This window comes from Choloepus didactylus, chromosome 5 (genome assembly GCF_015220235.1).
Source record: "Choloepus didactylus isolate mChoDid1 chromosome 5, mChoDid1.pri, whole genome shotgun sequence".
NCBI classification, from domain to species: Eukaryota; Metazoa; Chordata; class Mammalia; order Pilosa; family Megalonychidae; genus Choloepus; species Choloepus didactylus.
Window position 1 is genome coordinate 12,542,996 of NC_051311.1, and position 27,827 is coordinate 12,570,822.

At 42.8% G+C, this 27,827-nt stretch overlaps 1 protein-coding gene across 2 annotated transcripts in view; it reads right to left on the bottom strand.

Moving 5' to 3' along the window:
• SVIL (supervillin) overlaps positions 1–27,827 on the bottom strand; it is a 225,636-nt gene that overhangs the window by 170,254 nt on the left and 27,555 nt on the right. For both annotated transcript variants that reach the window (XM_037837957.1, XM_037837956.1), the window contains exon 2: positions 10,177–10,275. The gene's annotated coding sequence lies outside the window, so the exon portion shown is untranslated. The remainder of the gene's footprint in view (positions 1–10,176; positions 10,276–27,827) is intronic.

Sequence of the window (27,827 nt, forward strand, 5' to 3'; positions counted from 1 at the left end):
ACTTATGGTAAAGATTCCTAGAGTGTAAGCTCTTACAGCAGTCACATGTACTCCTGAGTTTTAACTGTTATTCAAGTGATGTTTGTTTGATACAAAATTTATATTCTCTGCAGCACACTATCTAATGTAACCTGTATGGTTAGTTTATTTAAACAACATGGTTGCATGTAACCTAGAATGGGGAATGAGATCTTGTTATTCTGTACAGGTTAATGTAATACCCTGCTACATCCCATAGTATTTTGGGCAGAAAATAAAAAAGTATTTGCAAAGTCCTCTTGAGAGACTGGGGAAAAAATGTAGACCTATTAAACTTCCCCATACGGGGAGTTCTAGATATTTTCACAAGCATCAGGAACTAACAATTTAATATCTAAAGCCCTCGATCTTGTGGCTTGCCCTTATGAAACTTATTCCTGCAAAGGAGAAATTAAGCCAACTTATAATTGTGCCTAAGAATCTCTCTTGTTTCTCAGATGTGGCCTCTCTCTGCCAGCTAACTCTGCAAACAAACTCACTACCCTCCACTCAATGGGGGATATGACTCCCAGTGATATAGGTCTCCCCAGCTACGTGGGACATGACTCCCAGGGATGAACCTGGCCCTGGCATTGTGGGATTGAGAATGCCTTCTTGATGAAAAGGGGGAAAAGAAATGAAACAAAATAAAGTTTCAGTGGCTAAGAGATTTCAAATAGAGTTGAGAAGTCATTCTGGAGGTTATTATTATGCATTATTTAGATACTCCTTTTATTAGAATAGCTAGAAGGTAATACCTGAATCTGTTGAACTGTAATCCAGTAGACTTGATTCTTAATGATGACTGTATAACCATATAGCTTTTATCATGTGATTATGAAAACTTTGTGACTGACACTCCCTCCATTCACTGTATGGGCAGATGAGTCATAAAATAAAGACAAAAATATATATAAATAATAGGGGGGAAGGGGGTATGGGATGTTTTGGGTGTTCTTTTTTATTTTTATTTTTTCCTTTATTTTAGAGTAATGAACATGTTCTAAAGCTGATTGTGGCGATGAATGTACAATATATGATGACACTGTGAGCCACTGACTGTATACTTCAGATGGATTATATGGTGTGTGTATATATTTAAATAAAATTGCATTAAAAAAATTATACACAAAAGAGCCTAGCACAGTGCTCAGTATTCAGTAGGTGATTAATATACGTTCCCTTCTACTTGTTAAGCTCCTTCTGGTCCTTCACTCCTGGTTCAAATGTCTCCTTCTCTCTTATGCATTCTCCCTGAAGAGTTGGGAGTTCCCTCCTGTCCTCTTGGTACCCTGATTTATTTTAACCCTTGCTATTCCATGTTCTCATGATCTTCTGACTTGTCTCTCTTTCCAGCTAGAACACGCACTTCTCTGGGCTAAGTGCCATGTCTTCTTTATCTTTGTTTCCCCAGGATCTTAGCAAAGGTTTGTTCAGAGAATGAGTGAGTGGTGAAACAACCCATCAACACTAGAAATAGCCTTAATTTTAAAAGATGCCAAACAAAGATCATTAATAATATATTAGCAAATGACACCAAGTTTCCCAAACTAAGAGTTAAATAATGAGCAATATTTTGCCATTGATTTAAGGTCACAACTTGTTATAAAAGTTATGTTGAGCAGTCAAAGAGACAGGTTAGCACTCCAACCACGTGTACCTAAAGAGAAGTTCCTAGAATCCGAGGAAGCAATAAGCTTCTAATTTAAACCCCATTAAAAAAAAATTCTCTAAACAAGCCTCTCATCTTTGAATGACAATTCAAAATATGGAATTGTCTATAACAAGAGTCTCTCCATTTAAGATTTTTTATAATGGTTATATACTTTAGCATAAAATAATTTTGTTGAAAACACAGTTGTTTTGGTGTTTCACAGATTCAGTTAAAAGAGATTCACTTATAACAAAAATATTATTGTGAACCTACTATGAGTCAAACACTGATCTAGGCAAGGAGGACACAACAGAAGAATTTAAGGTTAGCTTACTAAAATAAATTAGCTTAGAAAGATGTTAGAATTAATTTCAAAAAGATTCTTTTTGAGTTTTTTTATATTACATAATTAAGGGGAGCTTAGACAGTTTGCAGACTGTATTAGTTTCCAATTGCTGCTATAACAAATTACTATACATTCGGTGCCTTCAAACAACCTACATTTATCATCTTACACTTCTGGAGGTCAGAAATCTGAAACTGAAATCAATGGGCTAAAAATCAAGATGTCGGCACAGCTGTTTTCCTTTCTGGAGGCTCTAAATGAGAATCCATTTCCTTCCATTTCCCAGCTTCTGAAGGCCATTTGCCTTCCTCTGCTCCTGGCCCTGTCCTCCGTCTTCATGCCAACAATGGCTGCTGGAGTCTTTATCACGTGGCCTCACTCTGACATGGGCTCTCTTGCCTGCCTCTTTAACTTCTTTCACTGAAGAGGACCCTGGTGGTTACATTGGGCCCAGTCTGATAACCCAAGAAAATCTCCCCATCTCAAGGTCAGCTGCTTAGAAACTATAACTTAATCCCCAACCTTAACTCCTAATTATGTAAAATGCAACCAGCATCTCAGGTTCTGGGGATTAGGAGATCTTTGGGGCCGTTATTCTGCCTTCTGCACATACCTTTGTAGTCATCAGGCCAATAAGCCCAGGTCCCAAGAGTGAGACCCCAACATCGTGACTCCTAAAAGGCCATCCTCCAGGCTGCTGGAATCTCCTCCTCCCAGGGCCTCCCCACTTCTTCTCCAGGAGCCCTGTGGTGAGTTCGCCATTTCCTGTCCGTCAAACAAACTCACAACGTCGACTGCTCTAAGAATAAAACTAATGGTTTTTCTCCCACCCTCCAAAGCAGGGAAAGCCAGGTCCTTTCCTCCATCCTTCTACTCTAGAGAGGGACATAAACACTCCCCCTCCTAAATGTTACCCAAGAGATTTGTTAATTAGAAAATATTTCATTATCTATCTTCATTCATTCTTCTGTTTTTAAGTCCAAGGAACAGATAAGTGTGTATGTGTTGTATGTGTGTGAAATATAAATTTCTGAAAGCAAAGACTGTTTAACTTGCTAAACAAATATACTTAATAATAAATGCTATGCAGTATAAATATTCCAACCCAGGGAGCTCCTTAAGGAGTATTTGACCATGATGATAAAACAAAACATGCCTGTGGGACTGTACAGAGTTTTGTGTAGATTTCCTTTTGTCAAAGGTTAAGTGGAAAGAACCCCAAAGGTTTTGCTGACTAGTGGGACAAGGGAAGGCCCTAGGATATCACTTTAGGGAGCGGAAGTTCTTGGGATACTGGATGTTGGGAAGCTGGATGTTGGTTTAGGGACCTTAGAGCCAACTCTTCTGTTTTTGACAACACTCTCTGGCCACACAAAGGGCCGTATTTCAGTTGACATTCACCTGGACGTAATACTCAGTTGGCCACTTTGAACAAATTTTCCAGCTCTGTTTTCCTACTGGCACACAGCTGTGACTTTTGGGTACTGGAAGCATCTACTGAGAAATCAGCTTAGGAACATGAGAGTTCTTCCAAGATCACCAGAGTCCTCCTGTCTGCTAGACTAGAGACCATGGACCTTGTGAACATTTCAAAATAAAGGCTCATAAAGTACCTCAATCAACTAGGTCTTTAATAATGGGCATTTCATTGTGATCACTTGCAAAATTTCAAATGAAAAACACGTAAACTTCGTAAGGGAAGACAAATGATCTCTCTCTGGGTGGGAGAGCCCCAAACACCCCATGTCCTGTTCTACAAATTCTTCTTCTTCCCTTTTCCCCCTTCTCAGCTCGGCTGCCACCCCTGGCCACAGAGATATCTTCAGTTCCCCCCCCCCCCAAATAATACTTCCAGAATGAAAGGTGGGAAACCCTGGGAGATTTTGATTTGCCTCTTTTGTTCCACCAGGCATTGGCAATATCCCCAAACCAAGCCTTACCCAACTCCAAATGTCCTTAGTTGCCAGTAGGGCAACACCTGGGACCCAGTTTTAAGGGCAACTTCCTGTCAGTCTCCCAAACTCCATGACGAGGGCAAGGAAAGGAGAGCCCTTCCCCCAGGAGGGCTGCCGGTGGCCCTCTCGTGTCAACCACAGCAGAGGCTCACGCGGGGTTGTGTTTCCATTCATCACATTTTAATGCTCTGACTTCAACCCAGACAACCCCAATGTGCTCAAGCCAGAAGACTCCCCAGACGTCACCCTGCCTAGGCCACCTGAGTCCACGGGGGATGAAACATTTAGGTTGGCGTCACTGGAAAGTCACTCGCTAATATCCTACAGCAGGTTCCAGCAGTGATGCAGGGTCTGCCTTACCCGAGATGCAAGGGGTCAGAATCCTTTGAGAGCCCTGCGTTTGTCACATGCCAGAGGTAAATTAAGAATGGGTCCCTGGAGGAGTTATATTCAGCAAAACGCAATCAACTAACCTTAAGGACAGAGAACATGTTTTTGTCCAAAGAGAAATAACTAAATATAGTAGAGGTCTGAACAGGTTTATTGAATACTGGAAAGCCAGTGTCCCTTTGGCCTCTGCTTCTTTTGCAGTTCTCCTCTCACACGAGGGCTGATGGGGCCATGAGCTGATATAAGTGGAATGCATAGCCAGCTCTTGGATTTGGTTTCCTTGTATCAGCCCAGACACAAAATTGAAACACCTGGGTTTATATACGTTTGTAGGTAACTGAGGGATTATCTTGCTCAAATACGGTATTCAATCCGTACAGCATATCGTTGCGAGAATAGAAGAAGCATGTCATAAAGTCTTACAAGCCGTGATTTAAGAAATGGCAACCTCAATCAACAGTCTCTATTCCTGTCTGCGTCACTTTGGACTTCCTTATTAAATATTCAGTTAGCAAAACAATAACCGAAAACACAAAGCTTTGGGTAGATGGAATGACGGGTCGAAGGATAAACGATCAGAAATGCAGCCAGTTTCTAACCACCTATGTGTTAGGTCCAATGCTACAGGCTGGGGAGCCCATCTCATCTCTATAGGAGTCCATTTAGCGGGAGACCAGCCTGTGAGACCAGCAGGCTTAAAGCACAGTCCGACGCGCGCTCCACCATGCGCTCTGTCCAGCGAGGCCCGGAAGCCCCGCACCAGCGAGGAGTCCCTGATGTGCCAGCAGGGGAGGTGCTAAGCTGGCCTCTCGCGTTACGTCTGAGTTCCATCATTCGTGGCCAATCAGACTGAGCCGGTGCAGGAGGAAGGGAAAAGCATCCCAGGCAGCAGGAACAGCATGTGCAAGGCCATGAAGCTGAGACTGGCCCTGGTACTTTCCAAAAGCTGATTGCAGTGTAGCATGACTACAAGGTGGTACACGGAGGATGGAAGCCTGGATCAGAAGGGACCCTGGAGGCCCTGCTGGGACCAGGGACTCTACCCCAGGGGCCCTAGTGAAAGATTTAGGCTGTAAGAAGTCCACTGTCCATTTAAGAAGGGTGACCGGTTCAGTGCTAGCTCAAGAACAGCTAGACAAGTGGGAGAGAGGGAGAAGGTGGCTTCCTGCTGGACCAGCATGCGTGGGCCATTACTGCTGGGCTCAAGAACAGAGGCTTGCCTCACAAACAGGTGTCCCAAGGGGCAGGAGAAGGGAAGCACAGGGCAGCTCAGGGGCTGCAAAGGAGATGCCTCTCCTATGGACACGGGGGCAGGAAAGGTTTACAAAAGTGCTGCATTTGCAACTGACTCTACAGGTATAGGATTTTGATATGTCAGCTTAGGAAGAGGGGCTGGCAGGGGGAGAATGAAAGTCTGGGGGAGTAGAAGAACACAAGTGAAAGAGGACAGGCTAGCTGTGGAAAACAGTTTGGCAGCTCCTCAAAAAGTTAAACATAGAACTACCATATGAATGGTAAGCCCACTTATAGGTATATACCCACAAGAATTGAAAAGGAGGGACACGAACAGGTAATTACACACCGATGTTCACAGCAGCAAAAGGTGGACATAACTCGAGTGTCCATCAACAGATGAATGGACAAACAAAATGTGGTCTATCCACATAATGGAATATTTTTAAGCCCTAAAAATGAATGCATTCTGATACATGTGACAACACGGATGAAACTTGAAGACAGACTGTTGAGTGAAAAAAGTCGGATGCAATAGGACAGAGGTTGCACAATGCCACTTCTAGGACAGAAGGAGCATATGCAAATTCATAGAGACAGGAAGTAGAGCACAGGTGACGAGGGGTGGGACACAAGCTGTGGGATGGGGCTGGGGAGTGGTGCCCGGTTTCGTTTAGGGTGATGTGAAGTTTGTATAATGGATGTTCATGAGGGCAGCAAACACCGTGAGTGTTATTAATACTACTGAATGGTATATATGAAATTGGTTAAAATGGGAAATTTTACATTGTATACATTTTACCACAAAAAAAAAAAAAGACTAAAGCCTAGAAAGTGAGCCTTAAAGTACAGGTAGGAGGGTAGGGGGCATACATTGGCAGCAATGAGGTGACAGAAAATTTGACCTGAATAAATACTTGCTGATTAAGAGAGAGCCTCCACTAGGCCTCCCTGTATTTGTGCCTAAGAGTCTCCTCCTGAATGCCTCTTTGTTGCTCAGATGTGGCCCTCTCTCTCTAGCTAAGCCAACTTGAAAGGTGAAATCACTGCCCTCCCCCCTACGTGGGATCAGACACCCAAGGAAGTGAATCTCCCTGGCAACGTGGAATATGACTCCCGGGGAGGAATGTAGACCCGGCATCGTGGGATGGAGAACATCTTCTTGACCAAAAGGGGGATGTGAAAGGAAATGAAATAAGCTTCAGTGGCAGAGAGATTCCAAAACGAGCCGAGAGATCACTCTGGTGGGCACTCTTACGCACACTTTAGACAACCTTTTTTAGGTTCTAAAGAATTGGGGTAGCTGGTGGTGGATACCTGAAACTATTAAACTACAACCCAGAACCCATGAATCTCGAAGACAGTTGTATAAAAATGTAGCTTATGAGGGGTGACAGTGGGATTGGGAATGCCATAAGGACCAAACTCCACTTTGTCTAGTTTATGGATGGATGTGTAGAAAAGTAGGGGAAGGAAACAAACAGACAAAGGTACCCAGTGTTCTTTTTTACTTCAATTGCTCTTCTTCACTCTAATTATTATTCTTGTTATTTTTGTGTGTGTGCTAATGAAGGTGTCAGGGATTGATTTAGGTGATGAATGTACAACAATGTAATGGTACTGTAAACAATCGAAAGTACAATTTGTTTTGTATGACTGCGTGGTATGTGAATATATCTCAATAAAATGATTATTAAAAAAAAAAAAAAAAAAAAAAAAAAGAGAGAGCCTCCAGCTACCTCAGCATAAAGCCTGACATGCAAAAGCACGACAGTTCTGAAGTCTGCCTGGTGGGAGAGAGAGAAAAGAAAAGGAGCAAATATTCATGCTTCATTCAATTAAAATCCTCTTGACTCTATCAAAAGAGTCTTCATCAGCTGAGAAGATGCAGTGAAGTGGCAGCTTTACTATGCCTTCAAAGTGGCAGCTTTACTATGCCTTCAAGTGGAAGTCCTAGTCCCTCAAATTTCCTTTCTAGATAAATTCGTGTAACATGGAGGCTCTGGAGAAGCTGGCCTCTCCAGCAACCCGTGTCTCATCCTCTGGGAGGGGAAGCCAAAAACAAAACCTACCCTCAGGGTACCCAGTCAAGGATAATATTAGATTCTCCAGAATTAGATTTGATTCTTCCCCCAGACTGACTTCTTATCTGCTGCAAATCAAATCCTGCTCATGAGCAATCAAACGCACTGTCTCTGTGCCCCCCTGTGCTCATTTATTGCTTTTAGCAGAGGCAAGGCTCCTCAGACATGCATTCAGGGTGGACGGACAGCCACCTTAACCCACAGCAGGGACCGATTCTGCGTCCTGCCAGGTTCTTAGCACACACTTCCTCCCAGACTGACCGAGGGTGGGGAGCTCGTTGGGACAGCGCAGTCACGCCCTTCCTGCCCCTGCGGTCCATCGCGGATGGTTCCTGAGAGGGGCTGGTCAGCGCAGCAAGTAAGAATGTCCCACGCTGACAACAAGGCTGGCGCTGGCGTTTGGCTTCCCTTCCACAGCTCCTGTGTAACCATCCCAGAAGGACTCTGCTGGGCTTTACACCCAGCATCAACCTCTAGTCACCGTTATGCTACGATGATGCCACGCACCCCCCTGCAGAGCAGTGGGGTTACCATGTCCCCCAAGAGATGGGGCATCAATGAGAAGGCACAGCGAGAGTCCGAGAGAAGGGGCCAGTCCCACTCTCCAGGAACTCTCAGTTAGTTGGGGAGAGTCTTGTCTTACCTCATTACAAGAATACACACTGAGCACCCACGATGTGATATGCCAGAGACTGTTCTAGATCCTGGGCATAAGCGAGTGAACAAAAGAGAAAAAAAAAAAATCCCTGTCCTCGTGGTGCTTACATATCCTAAAGCTAAGGGAGGAGATAACCTTTTCCACATATTATTAGTAAAAGGAACCAAACCAATGACATAAGGTAGGGGAAATGATGTTACATTTAGAAGGAAGAAGGAGAACATACGTCTTCCTGGAATTAGGGAGGACTTAGGAGGAGAGAGGAGTAAGAATGTTTTGTTATAACTCAAGGATGCCTTTATAGGTTCAAGCATGTATCATCTATAGGGATGGTGGTGGACATATAGTATTTTCCAAGAAGTTACCACATTGTGCTCCATCTCCATTTTCGTGACTATTCTTCCATTCCTATGGAATCACCAGCGGGAAGCTTAGCGGTGGGAGGCAGACACGAGGCAGTCAAGGGTGGCAGAGCGGGTGGGGTTCTGGGGTCATGGTGAACCTCCCAATAGGTTTATAATCAACTCCTAATAATCTTCTCCCTCCCAAGGTGGCAGAACACACACGCCCAGACAGACTGCCTTGGATCACCTTTTCCCCCTTGGGTGGCTCCCAACTGCCACTGAACCTGGTTCACCTGCATTAAGACTCCCATATGCCTGTCCCAGGGCGTCACTCGCCGGTGGACCTTGGGGGTCCCTCCCTTGCCGAGGGACCCCGTGAACCATGATCGTCAAGGAAGTGCTGTAAGTACGCAGTTATTCTCTTCCTGGACAGCTCTCCAACTTCACGAGGGCTGAGCGCCAGGCATTCAGGAAATACGCTCAAGAAGGAGAGTTTAAAGAGTCACCCCCGAAGCACGGTAGATTCACCCGACATTATAACGCAATAATCTAGTTTAACATTGCTTCATTTGGAAAACGTGTCTGAAGACTTTGCTTCTTCCTTTGAGCCATCAACTGAGAAACTGTAGGATTCCTTCTAGTGGAGACCTTAGGACCCATTTAGTTTGACCATCTTCCCCCTCAGCCAGGCTCCCCTTCTGTAACAGCCTCAACAGACACTCGTGAAGTTTTTATCTCCATCAACAGAGACCTCGCTACAGGCCGGGCAGCCTGTTCATTAGTCAGGGTTTTCAAAAATTCTCCTTAGGCTGAACTGAAATGTTTCTTGATATCTTCTACCTAATGGCCCTAGGACCAACTTGACTAAAAAAGTAGATCAATATTAATTTAAGTATGGTTTCTTTTTAACTATAAATTCGATAATTGGGCAGAGCAATTTGAAAAAGAGGGGGAAATGAATTGATACTTGGAGAATGGGCAAGCAGCAAGCTTAACTCTCCCTAAGAATAAAATGGGAAGAGATTTTGGAAATACAATCCTGAGATATAACCAGGGAACTTATTGTGGCTGAACTTTGGGTTGAGAGTTCCAGGAAAGAACGCGGCCAGCGGAGGCGGCCAGCCCAGGCCTAGGTGGCTGGGGGGGCACAGTCCAGACAAGGAAAGAACCGGCCCTCTGAGGGGCGACCATCACTCACGGGGCTTCAGTGAGCTGTCACTGGGGGAAAGGGCAGTGGGCGTCATGTTTCATTAAACTTAAGTGTGACCAAAATGAGGCCCTACACTTGTCTTTCTGTAACTTACATCACGGAAATTCTCACATTCACCTCTGAATGCAGGGAAGCCACACAGAGCAAATGTGGAAGACAGGCTCAAAAATGGCGTGAGAGAAAATGGCCAAAGCCCTTTTTTTTTTCTTTTTGGGGGGGTCTGTTTGTTGCAACAGCAGCTGACCACAACACCATAAAATCACTCTAAGGACATTAAATATTACCTCTTATTCTGTTACTTGAAACTCAAAGAGAATTCACTATCCCTTCACAATCTTCTCCTTTAACCTTAGAAAAAGACCAGTCTCCAATGCAGCTGGAATCTGGAAAAAAAAAAAAAGTTTTAAAATTAGAGGATGTAACTTCTAAAATTGAGAAATACGTATATATGTAAGATGGAATTAATGGGTGAATTGGTTTGGGCCAAAGTTAACCTCTGAAAATATTGGATTCCATCCAACTTTATCAATATCCCTTTGTTTCTATAGGACCTGGCATAGTGGAGTCTGGTACACAATTTCTATAATTCTCTAGTTTTTTCCTACTTGATAATTTAAATCATGACTAAAACTGCCTTGATTAAATCCACTTTAACCTGGCTTCAACTGACACATCTGCCATGAACTGCTGCAAACAACCAAGTTACCCCCAGTTTCAGCAATGCCTAGTTCCCTTTCTTGCCCAATAACCTCCCCCTCAGTATTGTGGCAAATTACGTAAAACAAGCATTGCAAAGAGTAAACCCACACGGGCAGAGGAAGCAGTGAGGTCCACAGACCACAGTAGATATTACCAAGCCCAAAGTGAAAAGTGTCAGTTATGCTTCTTTTACCTCAATAAGAGGAAGCAAATATAATTCTCGTGGGTGAACAAACAATTTTCCTCCAAGGAAATTTCCAAGATGTTGAATAAAGATGAAAACTCCTATGATTTCTAATAATGTAGGATTAGCTAATTCAGTTTGTGGATGCATTATGGGCTGTGAGCTTATCTGCTCCTTGGGTTGCACCCCCCTAGGGAGGACTGATTTGCTTTCGGACGAGACTGAGGGTCTGAAGAGGGCAGCTGCAGAAGTCACAGGGCAGCCACCCACAACAGGCGACCAGCTAGGAAGTGTGGTGTGGTGGGACAGCCCAGGATCTGTGGATGCCACTCAGAAATTCAGAATCTCACTCGGGTTTCTATACTGCTTCCCCTGCTTCCTCTTATTTGAAGCCAGACTCCTAGGATTTCTATTTGCTGGGCTTGGCACCACCAAGGGGCAACCATCCTCCAGTTTTTGTTTTCCCTCTTCCTGCTTCCATTAGCTAGATGCTTTGCTTTAGTTTGTTTCTTCCTGTTTTTAGCAGCAGCAAAAGCATTTGAGTACTGAAATGCATGCCAAATCCAGCTTCATGTGTGAGAAGCCATTTTTCTTTTTTTAAAACTGTCTACCTACCATGATGTCTGTGACAACACAACCAAGAAACTCTAAAGTGCAGTGATGCTCAGTTGCCCAATGGCCAGGACAGCTTAAAGCACCTTTACTCAATACCAGGCGGACATTAAAAAAGATCAGTGTTGCTATGGGTTGAACGGTGTCCCCCTAAAAGACACGTTAAAGTCCTCACCTGTGACTGTGATCTTATTTGGAAACAGGGTCTTGGGAGATGTGATTAGTCAAAATGAGGCCACACTGGATTCAGGTGGGCCCCATCTAATATGCCTGGTGTCCTTGTGAGAAGGAGAGAGGAGACAAGGACACCGAGAGAAGACAGGCGCCTGACGGTGGAGGCAGGAGTGGTTATACCACAGGCCAAGGCAAGCCACAGGCTTCCGGCCCCTGCGAGAAGCCAGGAGCGAGGCATGGACAGTCCTTTCCACTGACTTCAAAGAAAGCCTGGCCCTGCCGACACCTTGATTTCCAGCTCCTGGGCTCCAGAACTGGGAGATAGTACATTTATGTTGTTTTAAGCCACTCAGGTTGTGTCACTTTGTTATGGCAGCCCTGGGGAAGTAAGACAAATGTGGAAAACACAGTGATGTTAAAATTATGATATATATGGTGGGCACTTGTAAGAGAAACACCAGTGAAAAGAGCAGAATATCAAGTTCTACCAAAGAGCAGATTACAACCGTATTAAAACTACAATTTATTGGGAAGATGGCAACATAGAGAGGAGTGGAAGCTAGTCAGTCCCCCTGGAACAACTAATAAACAACCAGGAACAACTAGAAAACCATCTGGAATAACTGCAGGGGGACAAACGTGACTGTTCATTCATCATACACCAACCCGAATTGGGAGGAATGCCCGAGATCACAGCATAAAATCTGTAAGTAAAAACTGCAGATCTGAGCTGGGAGGTTCCTCCCCCCACGGCCAGAACTGCAAAGCCTCGTGCCGCTGGAAAGCAGCTCTCTCCCAGGAAGCGAATAGAGCTAAGCTGAACTCCAACTGGAGTTTTAATTAACAAGTGTGGACTGCTGCATAAGAATCCCCAACAAGCAGACAGAGGCTTTGGGTGAAGACTGACCTTGGAGAGTAGGAGGGTGGCCACGGACTGGCCCTGAAGGAGGCTTTCTGTCCCTGTTTCAGCTCAGTGGAGAAAGCCTCAGCCATTTTCAGTTCCCAGTGCTCTGACCCAGATAACGGTGGAGAAAGCACAGGCAGAGAGAGACCATTCAAATGCTAATGACCTCTCCCTAGGGGGTCTATCTTCCCTAAGAGGAAAGGGGTGGGGCCCAGCTCTACTACCTGCCTTCCATTCAGAACCAGACTCCAGAGCCTGGGGGAAAACAGCCATGGGCCACACCTCCTTATACCACTCTGGAGTTACACAGGCTGACAGGTGCCAACTGCTGGGGAGAAAAGCACAGCGACCTGAGGCCTCACAGGGTGTACCAATTTTCTAAGACACGCCCTCAGGGAAACCAGATACTGAATAGTTCTTCCTTCTGGGACCTAAGCCCATTTTGGTCTTGGAAAACCTGATTGGGTAACCAAGGAAACCAGATGCCTAGACAACAGAAAACTACAACCTACACTAAGAAAAACGAAGTTATGGCCCAGTCAAAGGAACAAACTTACACTTCAACTGAGATACAGGAACTGAAACAACTAATACTGAGCCAATTCAAAAAGTTTAGGGAAGATATGGCAAAAGAGATGAACCGTATAATGAAAACACTGGGCATACATAAGGAAGAAATCGAAAGTTCGAAAAAGCAACTGGCGTAATCTATGGAAATGAAAGGCTCAACACAAGAGATGAAAGACACAATGGAAACATACAACAGCAGATCTCAAGAGGCAGAAGAAAACACTCAGGAAACCGGAGAACAATGCACCTTAAAGCCTACACACAAAAGAACATATAGAGAAAAGAATGGAAAAATACGAGCATCGTCCCTGGGAACTTAAGGACAAAACAAAAATCAGGAATGCATGTGTCATTGGTGTCCCAGAAGGAGAAAAGAAGGGAAAAGAGGCAGAAGCAATAATAGAATAAATAATCAATGAAAATTTCCCATCTCTTATGAAAGACATAAAATTACAGATCCAAGAAGCACAGTGTACCCCATACAGAATAGATCTGAATAGGCCTATGCCAAGACACTTAATAATCAGATTATCAAATGTCAAAGATAAAGAGAGGATCCTGAAAGCAGCAAGAGAAAAGCGATCCATCACATACAAAGGAAGCTTGATAAGACTATGTGCGGATTTCTCAAAAGAAACCATGGAGGCAAGAAGGAAGTGGGATGATATATTTAAGGTAATGAAAGAGAAAAACCACCAACCAAGAATCCTGTATCTGGCAAAACTATACTTCAAATATGAGGGAGAGCTTAAAATATTCTCAGACAATGACAGTTTGTGAACAAGATAGCTGCTCTACGGGAAACACTAAAGGAAGCACTGCAGACAGAAAGGAAAAGATAGGAGTGAGAGGTTTGGAAAACAATTTTGGGAGATAGCAGCACAGCAATTTAAGTACACTGAACAAAGATGACTGTGAGGATGGTTGAAAGAGGAAGGCTGGGACCATGTGGGACACCGGAACAAAAGACGAAGGATAAAGACTGGGACTGTGTAACTCAGGGAAACCTAGGGTGCTCAAGGATTGTAATAAAAGGTATAAATGTGTTTTTACATGACGTAGAACAAATGAATGTCAACATTTGCAAGGTGTTAAAAATAGCATGGGATGGCGGGGAAATACAATCAATGCAAACTAGAGACTATAATTAACAGAAACATTGTATTATGCTTCCTTTAATATAACAAAGGCAATACACCAAAGCTAAATGCATATGGGGGGAGGGGGATCGGGGAAGGATATGGGACTCCTGGCATTGGGGATGTTGTCTGACTCTATTCTACTTGAAGTTAATGCTATTTTTCCTTTTGTTGCTTTCCAGCTGTCATGTTTTTTGTTGTTGTTTTTCCTCTCTCTCTTACTTTTGTCTCTCTGCCTTCTTTGACTCTTCCTCCTTCTTTGTGGAAGAAATGGAGATGTCCTTATATAGATAGTGGCGATGGTGCTGAATACATAAATATGAGACTATACAGGGAACCAATGATTGTTTACTTAGGACGGAATGTATGGTGTGTGAACAAAACCGTCTTAAAAGAAAGGGGTTGATGAAGAAATCTTGAGGGCACTATATTGAGTGAAATAAGACAGACACATAAAGGCAAATATTGCAGGATCTCACTGATATGAACTAATTATGCTATGTAAATGCATAGACACGAAATATAAGTTACCAGGATATAGAATGAGGCTAAAGAATGGGGAGCAGTTGCTTATTATGAGCAGAATGTTCAACTAGGGTGAACTTAAATATTTGGAAATGGACAGGGGTGGTGGCAGCATGTAATGAGAATAATTAACAGTGCTGAAAGGTGTGTGAAGGTGGTGGAAAGGGTAAGCTCAGAGTCACATATGCCACCAGAAGGAAAGCTGGAGGTTAAAAGATGGGAATGTATAAAACAGTGAATCTTGTGGTGGACAATGTCTGTGATTAACTATACAAATATTAGAAATCTCTCTCACAAACTGGAACAAATGTATGACACTATAACTAGAAGTCAATAATAGAGAGTCATATAGGAAAAAAATATATACCTATTGCAAACTATATACTACAGTTAGTACTATTTTAACATTCTTCAACCAACAGTAACAAATGTATTATACCAAAACTATGAATCAGTAATGGAGGCGGGGGGTGGTTAGGGGTTTGAGACGATTTGAGTTTCCTTTTTTTGTCTTTATTTCTTTTCTGGAGTAATGAAAATATTCTAAAAATTGAAAAAAAAATTAACTGTGGTGATGGATGCACATCTATATGATGGTACCATGGGCAACTGATTGTACACTTTGGATCTTTGGATAGTTGAACAATCTCAATAAAAAAAAAATATATATATATATATATATATATATATATATATATATATAAAGTAAAAATTGAAAAAAATAGATTGGGGTGATGAATGCATAACTATATGATGGTACTGTGAACAGATGATTGTACACCACAGATGATTGTATGGTATGTGAAGATATCTCAATAAAACTGAATTAAAAAAATAAAAACTACAATTATGTACAGCCGTAGCTATTGAGGAATGTAAATTTAAATACAGAATGATGTAGCTCTGGCCAGGTTTAGAATATCCAACAATCTTGAAGGGACTTGAGTCCAATCTCTTCATTTTACAGGTAAGTAAACTGATGCCAAAAGAAATTAAGTGACTTGTCCATGATCACACAGCAGAACGGCAACTAGAACTCAGAACTCCTGATGCGTGAGTCTGTCCTCTTTTCCAGGGACCATACAGACTGGCATGGAGCCCACAAAGCAAGCAGGGGGTCCTCCCTACCTGAGACTTCATTATACAAAGCCATCCAGCTGTAAGCTTGTTCAGGAAGCAAAGACCTCAAAACACTCAACTAGTTCCCAACAGCCAACCATTTTATGACTTTAGCCCCCACTCAAAAATCTATCCTGGTTCAACAACAGCAGCTATGCTTGATCATGCCCATCAGTGAGTGTCTTGTTCATTCCACAAAATGATGCATACCTACTGCAAAGCAAAACTGCGAATATTGCCCCCCACAGAACTTCATCAGGTTAATAAAAATTGGAACACTTCCCCCAAAACAGAAAACTAATGACCAATGGGAACTGAACAGAATTTGACCCAGAAACAATTATTAAAGAGAAAAATCCAAAGTTGGAGGCAAGTTCGGGATTTCAACAGAAAATGGTTTTAATAGTAAAGGAGCTGAAAGGTCCCAGGCAAATGACTAAGACCTCAAATATCTTTGTAAAACTGACCATCTTTATGATATGATGGAAATGTTACATGTGATTTATAAAGTACCTTAATGCACAATCATACAATTTTGTCTAAAAATTTACTCCTCTCAATACAATCAACACGTGATTTTTGCTTTGCTTATTTTAAGAACTAGTCCAAATGATGATCTAAATTTTGTTATAATAAGCTAAAGTAAACTCATTTTCATAATTATGAGTTTAATTTTTCAAGAAAAAAGTCCCCAGGCTTTTTTTTTTTCCATTATATTATGAAATTTTGGTCCCCATTTAAGTGGATTTACTTTAAATGGCTTTTCTTGGTTCTAATTATCCTCGGATAACAACAACCTGCTGTAGAATCTTCAGAAAGAATTTTTTAAAGTATAAATCAGTAATATGGAGGGTATTTATATCATTTTCGGCCAAGCACACATTTGAAAAGGATAAACTTCAGATCCAGAATATGCAACGTAGAGAACACCATGTTTTTATTTTGGCCCTCTGACATAAAAGAGAACACATTTTATATTTCATTTTATACAAAAACAAAGGAAAAATACCACGAAGGTCACAAAATCACAAATGACTGTATTTATCTCAACTCTTTTAACAAGTGTGAAATTATATTGTATTTACCATCTTGAATTACATAATTAGGTTTCCCATTATAACCACCCATTTTATTTGAATGAAACCATGGGGAGACATTCATATGGTTCTCAACAGTTGCTGATTTGCATATTTTGATTAGGTCCATTATCTGTAATTATCTGTGTTTCTGTATAATTCATGGTCTGAACTTCACCTGCAACAATCAAGCTGGCTGAGTTTTCCTATGTTCAAATGTATATTACACGAAAATAGTTAATATTCAGGGCTTTCGAGCATTCACTTAGATAATGAATGCTATTCTGGTCTCATAAAAACACAAGGCTTCATTTTAGAAGCATCAATTATTCAGTAGAACATTTTCTTCCAGAAGGAATAAATGTAAAAGATTATTTTTCCCATTGAATAAAACTGCAATGTTCTATAGTGGAAAGATATTTTTTTCTTTTGCTTTTCAATCTGTGATAATATTAGGAGTCCAAATAACCAATAATGTACAATTTAAAGTATGTGGGATGATAACTAATTTTAAAAGATTCCACTGATTGGGGACTTTTCAGCTTCTTTGCCCCCAAAATAAACAATTTAAGATTCGATTTATTAATCCTGTCTTGGAGGTCAAGGCCAAGATGACTGACTCAGCGTTTCTGTCAAATTCGCTTATCTCTCAAGTGAGTGCATGTTAGGGTTAAGGTGTGACTAAAGGTTCCTTCCAGGTTTCCAAGGACAACAAAGCCCAGCCGTTGGAAGCTGAATGAAAAGCAAAAGATGGAGTATGGGCTCTACCGTAGACCCCTGAATTATTTCACCACCGTTGTCTAAGAACAAAAAGAAAAATGGGCTCAGACTCACCCTTTCAAATACTAGGGACTCAGGCTGAGCAGGGGGAAGTGCCTTGGCCACCAAAGGACCAGGGGCTCGAGAACCCAAAGGGTCCCTGCTCGCCCACCTGAGTGCAGAGACCCCACTGTTTACTGCTATGAAAAGGAGGTGTTTGCACAGGGAAGCATGATCAACCCACCGGAAGCAAAAAAGAAGAACGTGGCTCCTTATTTTTGGCAAACTGGCTTAGGAGCAGAGGTTCTTCAACACTGCAAACGCCTTTAAGAGGAAAAGCATTGCTACACTTAATATGGACCACGAGAGACAATGGGATTGGGGGGACAGAGCAGACAGGCTCGCCCAGTCACACCAGGGGCCCTGCAGGCTGGAAGCCGAGGTCGGGAACCCCACAGGCCGGCTCAGCCACTTACTAACTTAAGTAAATGTCGTAACCACCTCACCCTGTGTCCTCTTCTCTAGAACGGGCATAGGCTTCCCCCCTACCTGGGATCAGACACCGAGGGGAGTGTATCTCCCTGGCAATGTGGAATACGACTCCCGGGGAGGAATGTAGACCTGGCATCGTGGGACAGAGAACATCTTCTTGACCAAAAGGGGGATATGAAAGGAAATGAAATAAGCTTCAGTGGCAGAGAGAATCCAAAAGGAGCCGAGAGGTCACTCTGGTGGGCACTCTTACGCACACTTTAGACAACCCTTTTTAGGTTCTAAAGAATTGGGGTAGCTGGTGGTGGATACCTGAAACTGTCAAACTACAGTCCAGAACCCATGAATCTCGAAGACAGTTGTATAAAAATGTAGCTTGTGAGGGGTGACAATGGGATTGGGAAAGCCATAAGGACCACACTCCACTTTGTCTAGTTTATGGATGGAGGAGTAGAAAAATAGGGGAAGGAAACAAACAGACAAAGGTACCCAGTGTTCTTTTTTACTTCAATTGCTCTTTTTCACTCTAATTACTATTCTTGTTATTTTTGTGTGTGTGCTAATCGAGGTGTCAGGGATTGATTTAGGTGATGAATGTACAACTATGTAATGGTACTGTAAACAATCGAAAGTACGATTTGTTTTGTATGACTGCGTGGTATGTGAATATATCTCAATAAAATGATGATTTAAAAAAATAAAAATAAAAATAAAACGGGCATAGGAACAAACACGTAAGATTCTCATTAGCTTTAAACATGATAACCAGGCACGAGCACGCAGCACAATCTTTGGCTCACGTGACATGTTCGGGAAGGGCTGGCGGTTATTTTTCCTGCTATACACCGAATAGGAAGGCTTTCTCTTTTTTCTCATCCTTGAGGGAGGATAGATTTTCTCTAATTCGAGCTGACCCTTCCCACCCAAACCTGTGACTAGGAATTTATTTGTATTACTATGACAATACAGAAAATAATGTAGCATTCTAAAATCCTTTCTCCTAGCAGTTACTCCAGAACAGAAATGACCTCTTGGGTTGGGTTTAAGGATTGCTAACACTGACTTAGCACTTGGAATGTGCTGAAATGTTCCAAGTGCTTTCCAGATATTACCTCATTTAATCCTCAAAACAGCCCTGTGGGGCAGCAACGATCCTCACCCCCATTTTACAGAAAAGGAAACTGAGTCACAGGACGGCCAAGCAACTTGTCCAGGTATCAGAGCCAAGCCCATGTTCAACCAGGCAGGGTGGCTCCAGGGTGTATATTCTTCAGCAAGACACCGTGGGGCCTCGGTTTTGTGTATTTCTTTGGGGTAGGGTGGAGGTAGAAAGGGGGTAAAAATGGTTTAGGAGACCCCCTTACCCCACCCCCTCCACCCCACCCCCACACACATGGCAAAGAGGATTTCAGCTGTGAAGGCATTGACAAGTATGTTGTCACTGGCTGGTTCTTCAAACAAAAAACTGAAAATTCTTGTTAAAAGAACAGTAATTTCCTAGAGCTCTTGGGAGCCACAGGAGAGAGAAGATGGGGCGCCCAGCAGTAGGCCTGGGGCCCACACAGAAGCGTGGAAAGATGAGGCCATCACTGCTGACAGTGGGGAGCAGGACTTTATTCTAGACCTTGCCACAGATTAGAACAATGCTGCTGGGTTTTAGCACAACTTCACAGATACAAGACACCTGTGAGTGCAAGCCTTGCTCACTTCCCCTAGAAAACCAGTCCCCCAAAGCGCTCTTCCTAAATGATAATTCCTTCAAGTGTGAGAAAGGCCATAATACTGGGAGCCACTCCTAAAAACAGCGTGGAAATAGAAATCCTTGGCCTGTCAAAGTTCATTAACAACATTAATCAAATCTTCATTCATCATTAAAGATGTCCCCATTCTAGAGACAAGCCTAAGAGACTGAGTGTTTTGACCCAAGCCACAGCGTAGCTGAGCTATAATTGTCCCATTAAATTCCAGCTTCGGGGGCTGCGAGGGGCCGGGGGGTCCAGTGAGCCTCCCGCAGGACCACGGCCACCCCCTCCCCCTTCCCATCCCACTGAGGGAGACCCCCGAGCACCTTGACAGCCGGCCCTGCACCCCAGTAAGGAAAGAGTGCGCCTCTGCACAGAGATGGGATAACACAAAACTAACCGAGCGACGGCTAGCCCAGGTGCATTGTGTTTCTCAAAATACAGTTTAATGCTTTTACTGTAACCAGGGGAAGAAAGAAAACTAAAAAAAGAGTTTGGAATTTGTAGGAAATCTCGTGGGGAGCCGGTGCTGGAATGGGAACTGCTATTTGAACGAGATTTTGACTTGATCACCGATTTGAATTAAGTAGCCTTCCGGCAGAATTATAAGGGAAGTGGGCTTTCTGGAGTAACTGTGAATTCAGAAGTGAGAGCAAGGGCTGAACTACCTCTGGAGAATTGAGTGCTCCTCTGCTCTGAATAAACCGCCTGGGGTTTCTGAGGCCAGAAATTAGGAAACCAGTGAATCAGGGCCTTCCAGAACAATTTTTGCTAGAGGCCAAAAGGAAGGCCTGGGTCTCCCAGAAATTCAGACAGACCAGGAAGGAAGATGCAGCAACCCAAGAACTAGTGCTTCGCCAGCTAGGCTAGCAGCCCAGCTAAAAAGTATAGAACGTACTAGATGCTTATTTAAAATACTAATTTATGGGGGATATAGGGGAGTAATATGGAATTCTTGGTAGTGGTGTTATTTGCTGTCCTTAGCAGTATATTGTATTGTATGACATGTTATTTTTCTTTTCATCATTTTTTCTTATTGCTAAAAAAAAAACAAAACAATTTTTCTTGTAGTAATCAGTATGTTCAAGTGCTGATTGTGGTGATAAATGTACAACTTTATGATGATACCATGAACAACTGATTGTACACTGTGGATAAATGTATGGTATGTGAACATAACTCTATAAAATTGTAGGAAAATACATACATAGGAGTAAAAGTGTTGGAGAAAACATGGTGAGAGGGATGATGCCTCACCAATATGGACTAACTACAATGTGTAAACTCAGAATTGAATCTTAGAACATAGCCTAATGTGGACACAATAATTGTAATAGTCCCTAGATTGTAAGCTCTTACAGCAGTTAACTCTATCCCTGAATTGTAAGGCCTATCTCTAAACTTTGAGATGCTGATCCCCTAGCATATAACCTGATTGGTCTCTGGAACAATGCATATCTCTGAGACACCTGAAACTCAGAGCTAGAGCTTGGCAGATATGAATGTCAGTATTAGTGCATACAGCCACTGTCAAAAAAAAAAAAGCTGAAAAAGAGCCCAGACTTCAATTAGTGATATGAATGAAGCAAGTCTGGTTAAGACCAGGGCAAGCCAGGCCAAAGGATAAAGGTTGAAACTGATTGTGTTTTAAAACTTCAACTTTCATATGAGACCAAGGGAATAGATATCTATTTGGTACAGGATCTAAATTTTCTAAATGGTACAACTCTACAGTCAATTTGTTCAAACACCACAATTGCATTGAACTTTGAATAGGAAATGAGATACGGTAGGTTAGTATAGGCTGGAGTGAAATAGTGACACATCCTAGAGTAATTTGGGCAGATAATAAAAAATATATTTACAGCCTCCCCCTCCCCAGCCCCGAGGATCTGGGGGAAGGTGCGGATGTGTTGGACATCCTCACCTGGACTGGTGTTGATGTTGTCACAAACACTGGGACTGGCGGTTTGATGTGCTGAGCCCTCGAGCATGGGACTTGCCCTTATGAAGCTCATTACCACAAAGGAGAGTCTAAACTTGTATGTAATGGTGCCTAAGAGTCTCCCCCTGAGTACCTCTTTGTTGCTCAGATGTGGCCCTCTCTCTAACTGAGCCATCTCGACAGGTGAACTCGCTGCCCTCCCCCCTACGCGGGACCCGACTCCCAGGGGTGTAAATCTCCCTGGCAACGCAGAGTATGACTCCTGGGGATGAATGTGGACCCGGCATCGTGGGACTGAGAGTATCTTCTTGACCAAAACGGGGATGCAAAATGAGACGAAATAGTTTCAGTGGCTGAGAGATTCCAAATGGAGTCAAGAGGTCACTCTGGTGGACATCCTTATGCACTATATAGATAACACCTCTTAGGCTTTAATATATTGGAATAGCTAGAAGTAAATACCTGAAACTACCAAACTCCAACCCAGCAGTCTGGACTCCTGAAGACAATTATATAATAATGTAGATTACAAGGGGTGACAGTGTGATTGTGAAGACCTTGTGGATCACACCCCCTTTATCTAGTGTATGGATGAGTGGAGGAATGGGGATAAAAACTAAAGGACAAATGGGGTGGGATGGGGGGATGATTTGGGTGTTCTTTTTTCACTTTTATTTTTTATTCTTGTTCTGGTTCTTTCTGATGTAAGGAAAATGTTCAGAGATAGATTGTGGTGATGAACGCATAACTATGTTATCATACTGTGGACAGTGGATTGTATATCATGGATGATTGTATGGTGTGTGAATGTATTTAAATAAAACTGAATTTAAAAAAAAAATACTAATTTATAATTACAGAGGTTAAACAACCTCAGTGTCTCATGTGAGAAAACCTGGCTGCATGAAGCAACCATCTCACCCTAAAAACAATTATGCAAATCTTAAAGGAAAAGAAATCATCTGTTTTGTATTTAAAAAGAAGTCCAGGGCGTCTCAGTGTAGAAAATGGATGCAGACTCATAGAAACACATTAAAAATAAAATGGCTTGACGTTTTCTTCAAGCTCAATTTTGGAATCAAGATGGAAGGAAAACCTGCCATTCTAGGAGAAAGTATGTGAATGGCTGCAGCTGACACGGCTGCACCTGTTTTCAGCGAAAAGGAGACAGGCAGGCTGAAAACTGTGCCCTCATCAAATGACACCATGAAGTTATGTATTCTCACATGCTCAAAAGACAACTTTGAACAACTGGCCCGCAGACTGGACTTAACCTGCTCCTTTTCTCTGTCTTACAGCTGAATAAAAGAATGGATCTCAATAATTTATCAACTGCCTTTTTGTTGCTATACTTTTTAAAATTATTATTAGAGTTGTGGGTTTCTGGAACAATCCTGCATAAAATACAGGATTCCCATATACCGCCCTATTATTAACAACTTGCACTTGTGTAGAACATGTTACAATTGATGAGAGAGCATTTTTATGGGTGTACTACAAACCATGGTCCATGGTTTAACTTAGGGTTCACCGTATCATGCAGGTCCATGGGTTTTCCTTGTGTAATTTTTATTCTGTTACCATAGATACAATCTAACATTTCTCCTTTTAATCAAATTCAGATATATATCTCAGTGCTGTTAATTACGTTCACAATGTTGCACCACAGGGTTCCTATTTGGATCGATGGAACTGGTTTGGTAGAGGAAGATGGTGACAGTGCTATGCTTTTAACAATTGCTCAAGGCAGTTTGATGCTAACTAACCAAGAGATTTTTTTTTCAGCAAGATTTAAGATAGGCATCTTAAAAAAATAAAGAGCAAAGGTGTTTCACAATGAACTGTCCATGCTTGAACCTTCCCATAAAGACTCATAAACGACAGAGTAGGTACCACTTCTTGAATAAATTGTTCCATTAAAATAAGAAAAACGACTGAAAGAAACATGCACAACAGCATCACCAGAAGTTTGCCTGCAGCATTCATGTGTCCCATGAGAGCCACGTGGAAAACCGTTCGCTGGAGCCACGCAACAAGGTGAATGGATCCTGTAGACAGCATTTTGAGTGAACTACGCCAGAAACAAGGGCAAACACTATAATGCCTCAACAGTATGGACTAACTACAATGTGTAAACTCAGAATTGAACCTAAGAGCACAGCTTATCAGGGGAACACTTATTGTAACAGTCCTTAGATTGTAATCTCTTGCAGCAGTCACATCTGTTCCTGAATTGTAATGGCTATCTCCAGATTCCAAGATGCTGATCCCTTTGTGTATAACCTGATCAATCCCTAACTTTGGGTGTCTGTGTGTGTGCCAGTTTGAATGTATTATGTCCCCCCAAACACCATTATCTTTGATGTAATCTTGTGTGGGCAGACCTATCAGTGTTAATTAGATTGTAATTCTTTGAGTGTTTCCATGGAGATACGCCCCAACCAACTGTGGATGATGACTCTGATTGGATAATTTCCATGGAGATGTTAGCCCGCCCATTTAGGGTAGGTCTGAATTAAATTACTGGAGCCATATAAATGAGCTGACAAACAGAAGGAACTCAGTGCAGCTGAGAGTGACATTTTGAAAAGGAGCTACAGCCAAGAGGGACACTTTGAAGAACGCACTGGAACTGAGAGAGGAGCTTCAGCTTACAGACACAGTTTGAAGATGGCTATTGAAAGCAGACTCTTGCTCCGGAGAAGCTAAGAGAGGACAAATACCCCAAGTGCAACTAAGAGTGACATTTTTGAGGAACTGCAGCCTAGAGAGAAACATCCTGGGAGAAAGCCATTTTGAAACCAGAACTTTGGAGCAGACGCCAGCCATGTGCCTTCCAAGCTAACAGGTTTTCTGGACACCACTGGCCATCCTCTAGTGAAGGTACCCGATTACTGATGTGTTACCTTGGACACTTTATGGCCTTAAGACTGTAACTGTGTAACCAAATAAACCCCCTTCTATAAAAGCCAATCCATTTCTGGTATTTTGCATTCCAGCAGCATTAGCAAACTAGAACAGGTGGCACCTGAAACGCAGAGCTAGAGCTCGGCAGATATGAATGTCAGTATTAGCACATATATCAACTGTTAAAAAAGTTGAAAAGAGTCCAGACTTCAACTAGAGATATGAATGAAGCAGATGTGGTTAGGACTAGGGCAAATCAGGCCAAAGGGTAAAAGACAATACTGATTGCATTTTAAAACTTCAAATTCCATGTGAGACCAAGGGAAGAGATGTTCAGTTGGTGCAAGATCTATATTTTCTAAACAATGTAACTCGTACAGTTTGTTCAAATACCACAATTACATGGAACCTTAAATAGGAAGTGAGACCTGGTAGGTTTGCATAGGTTAGTGTGAAATAGTGACACATCCCAAAGTAATTTGGACAGAGAATAAAAATATACATGCATGCCCCCCCACCCCCGACCCCAGGAGCTGGGGGAAAAAGCAGAGGTGTTGGGCTTCCTCACCTGGATTGTTGCTGATGTTCTCACAAACCTTGAGGACAGATGGTTTGATGTACCCAGCCCTCTATCACAGGATTTGCCCTTATGAAGCTCGTTACTGCAAAGGAAAGGCCAAACCTGCATGTAATTGTGCCTAAGAGTCTCCCCGAGTGCCTCTTTGTTGCTCACATGTGGCCTCTCTCTCTAGCTAAGCGAACTCAGTGGGTGAACTCGCTGCCCTACCCACTATGTGGGATCTGACTTCCAGTGGTGTAAATCTCCCTGGCAACATGGGATATGACTCCCGGGAATGAATCCGGACCCAACACTGTGGGATTGAGAACATCTTCTTGACCAAAAGAGAGATGAGAAATGAAACGAAATAAAGCTTCAGTGGCTGAGAGAATCCAAGTGGAGTCAAGAGGTCACTCTGATGGGCATTCTTAAACATTATATAGATAACCCTTTTTAGGTTTTAATGCATTGGACTAGCTAGAAGCAAATACCTGAAACTATCAAACTGCAACCCAGTAGCCTTGACTCTTGAAGACAATTGTACAGCAGTGTAGCTTACAAGGGGTGACAATATGATTGTGAAAGCCTTGTGGATCACACTCCCTTTATCCAGTGTATGGATGTATAAGTAGAAAACTGGGGACAAAAAACTAAATGAAAAATAGGGTTGGGGGAATGATTTGAGTATTTCTTTTTACTTTTATTTTTCATTCTTATTTTTACTTTTTCTGGTACAAGGAAAATGTTCAAAAAATATATTGGGGTGATGAATGCACAACTGATTGTACACTTTGGATGACTGTATGGTATGTGATTATATCTCAATAAAATTAAATTAAAAAAAAAAACATTCGCTGGACCCCAGGGACTGGGAACCTCAGGTCCCCCTCAATTTCTGCATATGATGAACCCCTCGTTAGCCCCAGGAGGCCGTCACCCACCCATGTTGTACTCAGAGCTGGATATCTGGGAGGCTAAGCCAGCCCTGCAGAGCTATGTCAACCCACTGGCTGGTGAGGTTCATTAGTTGTGGGAGGAATCAATATAGTGATTCCCTTTCAGAAAGAAGGTAAGGTTCTGGGTACTTTGGCAACCGTAACAGTCATCTGTGCCAAATGTACTATGGTGACACTGAAAATCAGTCCCTCAATAAACACAGCTCCCAGACATCTGACCCTTTATGATCTTCAGATGGACACCTGGGACCTTCTGCTCCCCAGACCCGGGGCCCCCTCGGTGGAGCTGCCCTCTGTGTGGCTCCTGTTCTAGATAGCGGCGCACGGCACACGGCTCTCCATTGGCACCCCGTCTTTGTGCACATTTGTCCCCTAAGGCAGGCTGCAGCCCTAGGAGGACAGCGCTGGAGATGCCCATGGCCTGGACTCGAATGGAACTCAGCAGGGTCCCTAGCAAATAAGTATTCATTCAATGACTACAACATATCTCCTCTTGCTTTGTTTGAAAAGAGAAACCCAGAATTTAGGGTCTCAATCAAGCTACTCCAAAAAATGTACGGGGCCCAAGGCAGGGCTAAGAGTAATGCAAGAGAATCTGGACATTTATTTGCAATATAGGGAAAAGAAAAGCTTAACACTTCTTTGTGATTATTACACTATTTTTTATGGTTTCCATTGGTATTTTTAACTTTCTCTGGTATCAGTTATTTAAGGTTCCTTCTTAGCTCTGGATTTCAGGGTAACTTGGGCCAGTTCCAGGTTAAATACTAGATGCCGAGCACATCTGCTCTCCGCCTTCACCAGGCAGGCTGGGCTCAGGTAGAAGCCTCAGCCCTTAGCTACCTGCTTCACCTGGTGTCAGAAAGCCTCCTCTTGAAACTGGCGTCTTCCACCTCACATGCCTTCCTCTTCTCCACTCATGTTCTGTTCATGTCTGACAAGCGATGCAGAAACCCACAGGTCTGGGGGAAGGGAGAGAGGACAGGTCACAGGTGTTGGTCAGCCAGTTCTCCAAAAGCCCTTCAGCAGCCACTGGGGGGGACTCCTGGCTCTGCACAAGAGACCCCAGCCTGGACCGGTGGGATGCAGACACTCGGGAAGGGGCCAGCAGGACCCACAGCATTGTGCGCGCGTGCGCGCACGCGCGTGTGTGTGTGTGTGTGAATTCAACTAACAACTAGGAAGGTACTCAATTATAAAATAAAATGTCATTTTACAATACTTCTGAAATGTTTATGCCACATCTCTCCATCACCGGGATTATTTTGTCACACTCTTTTTTTTACCTCCCAAAGCATCCAACATAGGTCCTCATGGAGAGCAGGGGCTCAATTATTTGTTGACCAAACTCCACTTAAAATTTCATTTCTCAGATCAGTGATCATTCCCCCGATTGTCCCCTCTATCCACAATCGAGTCATTTACTGGTGAAATTGAAAAAAATATTGACCGCTTTCATCTGAGGGAATGTGCGAAGGGTTTCTCCTAGAACATACGCTCTTCAAATAAGAAAGCTGTGAAAAAAGATGCACCACCAACTTAATGAAAATCACTCTGTGAATTTAAGCATTCA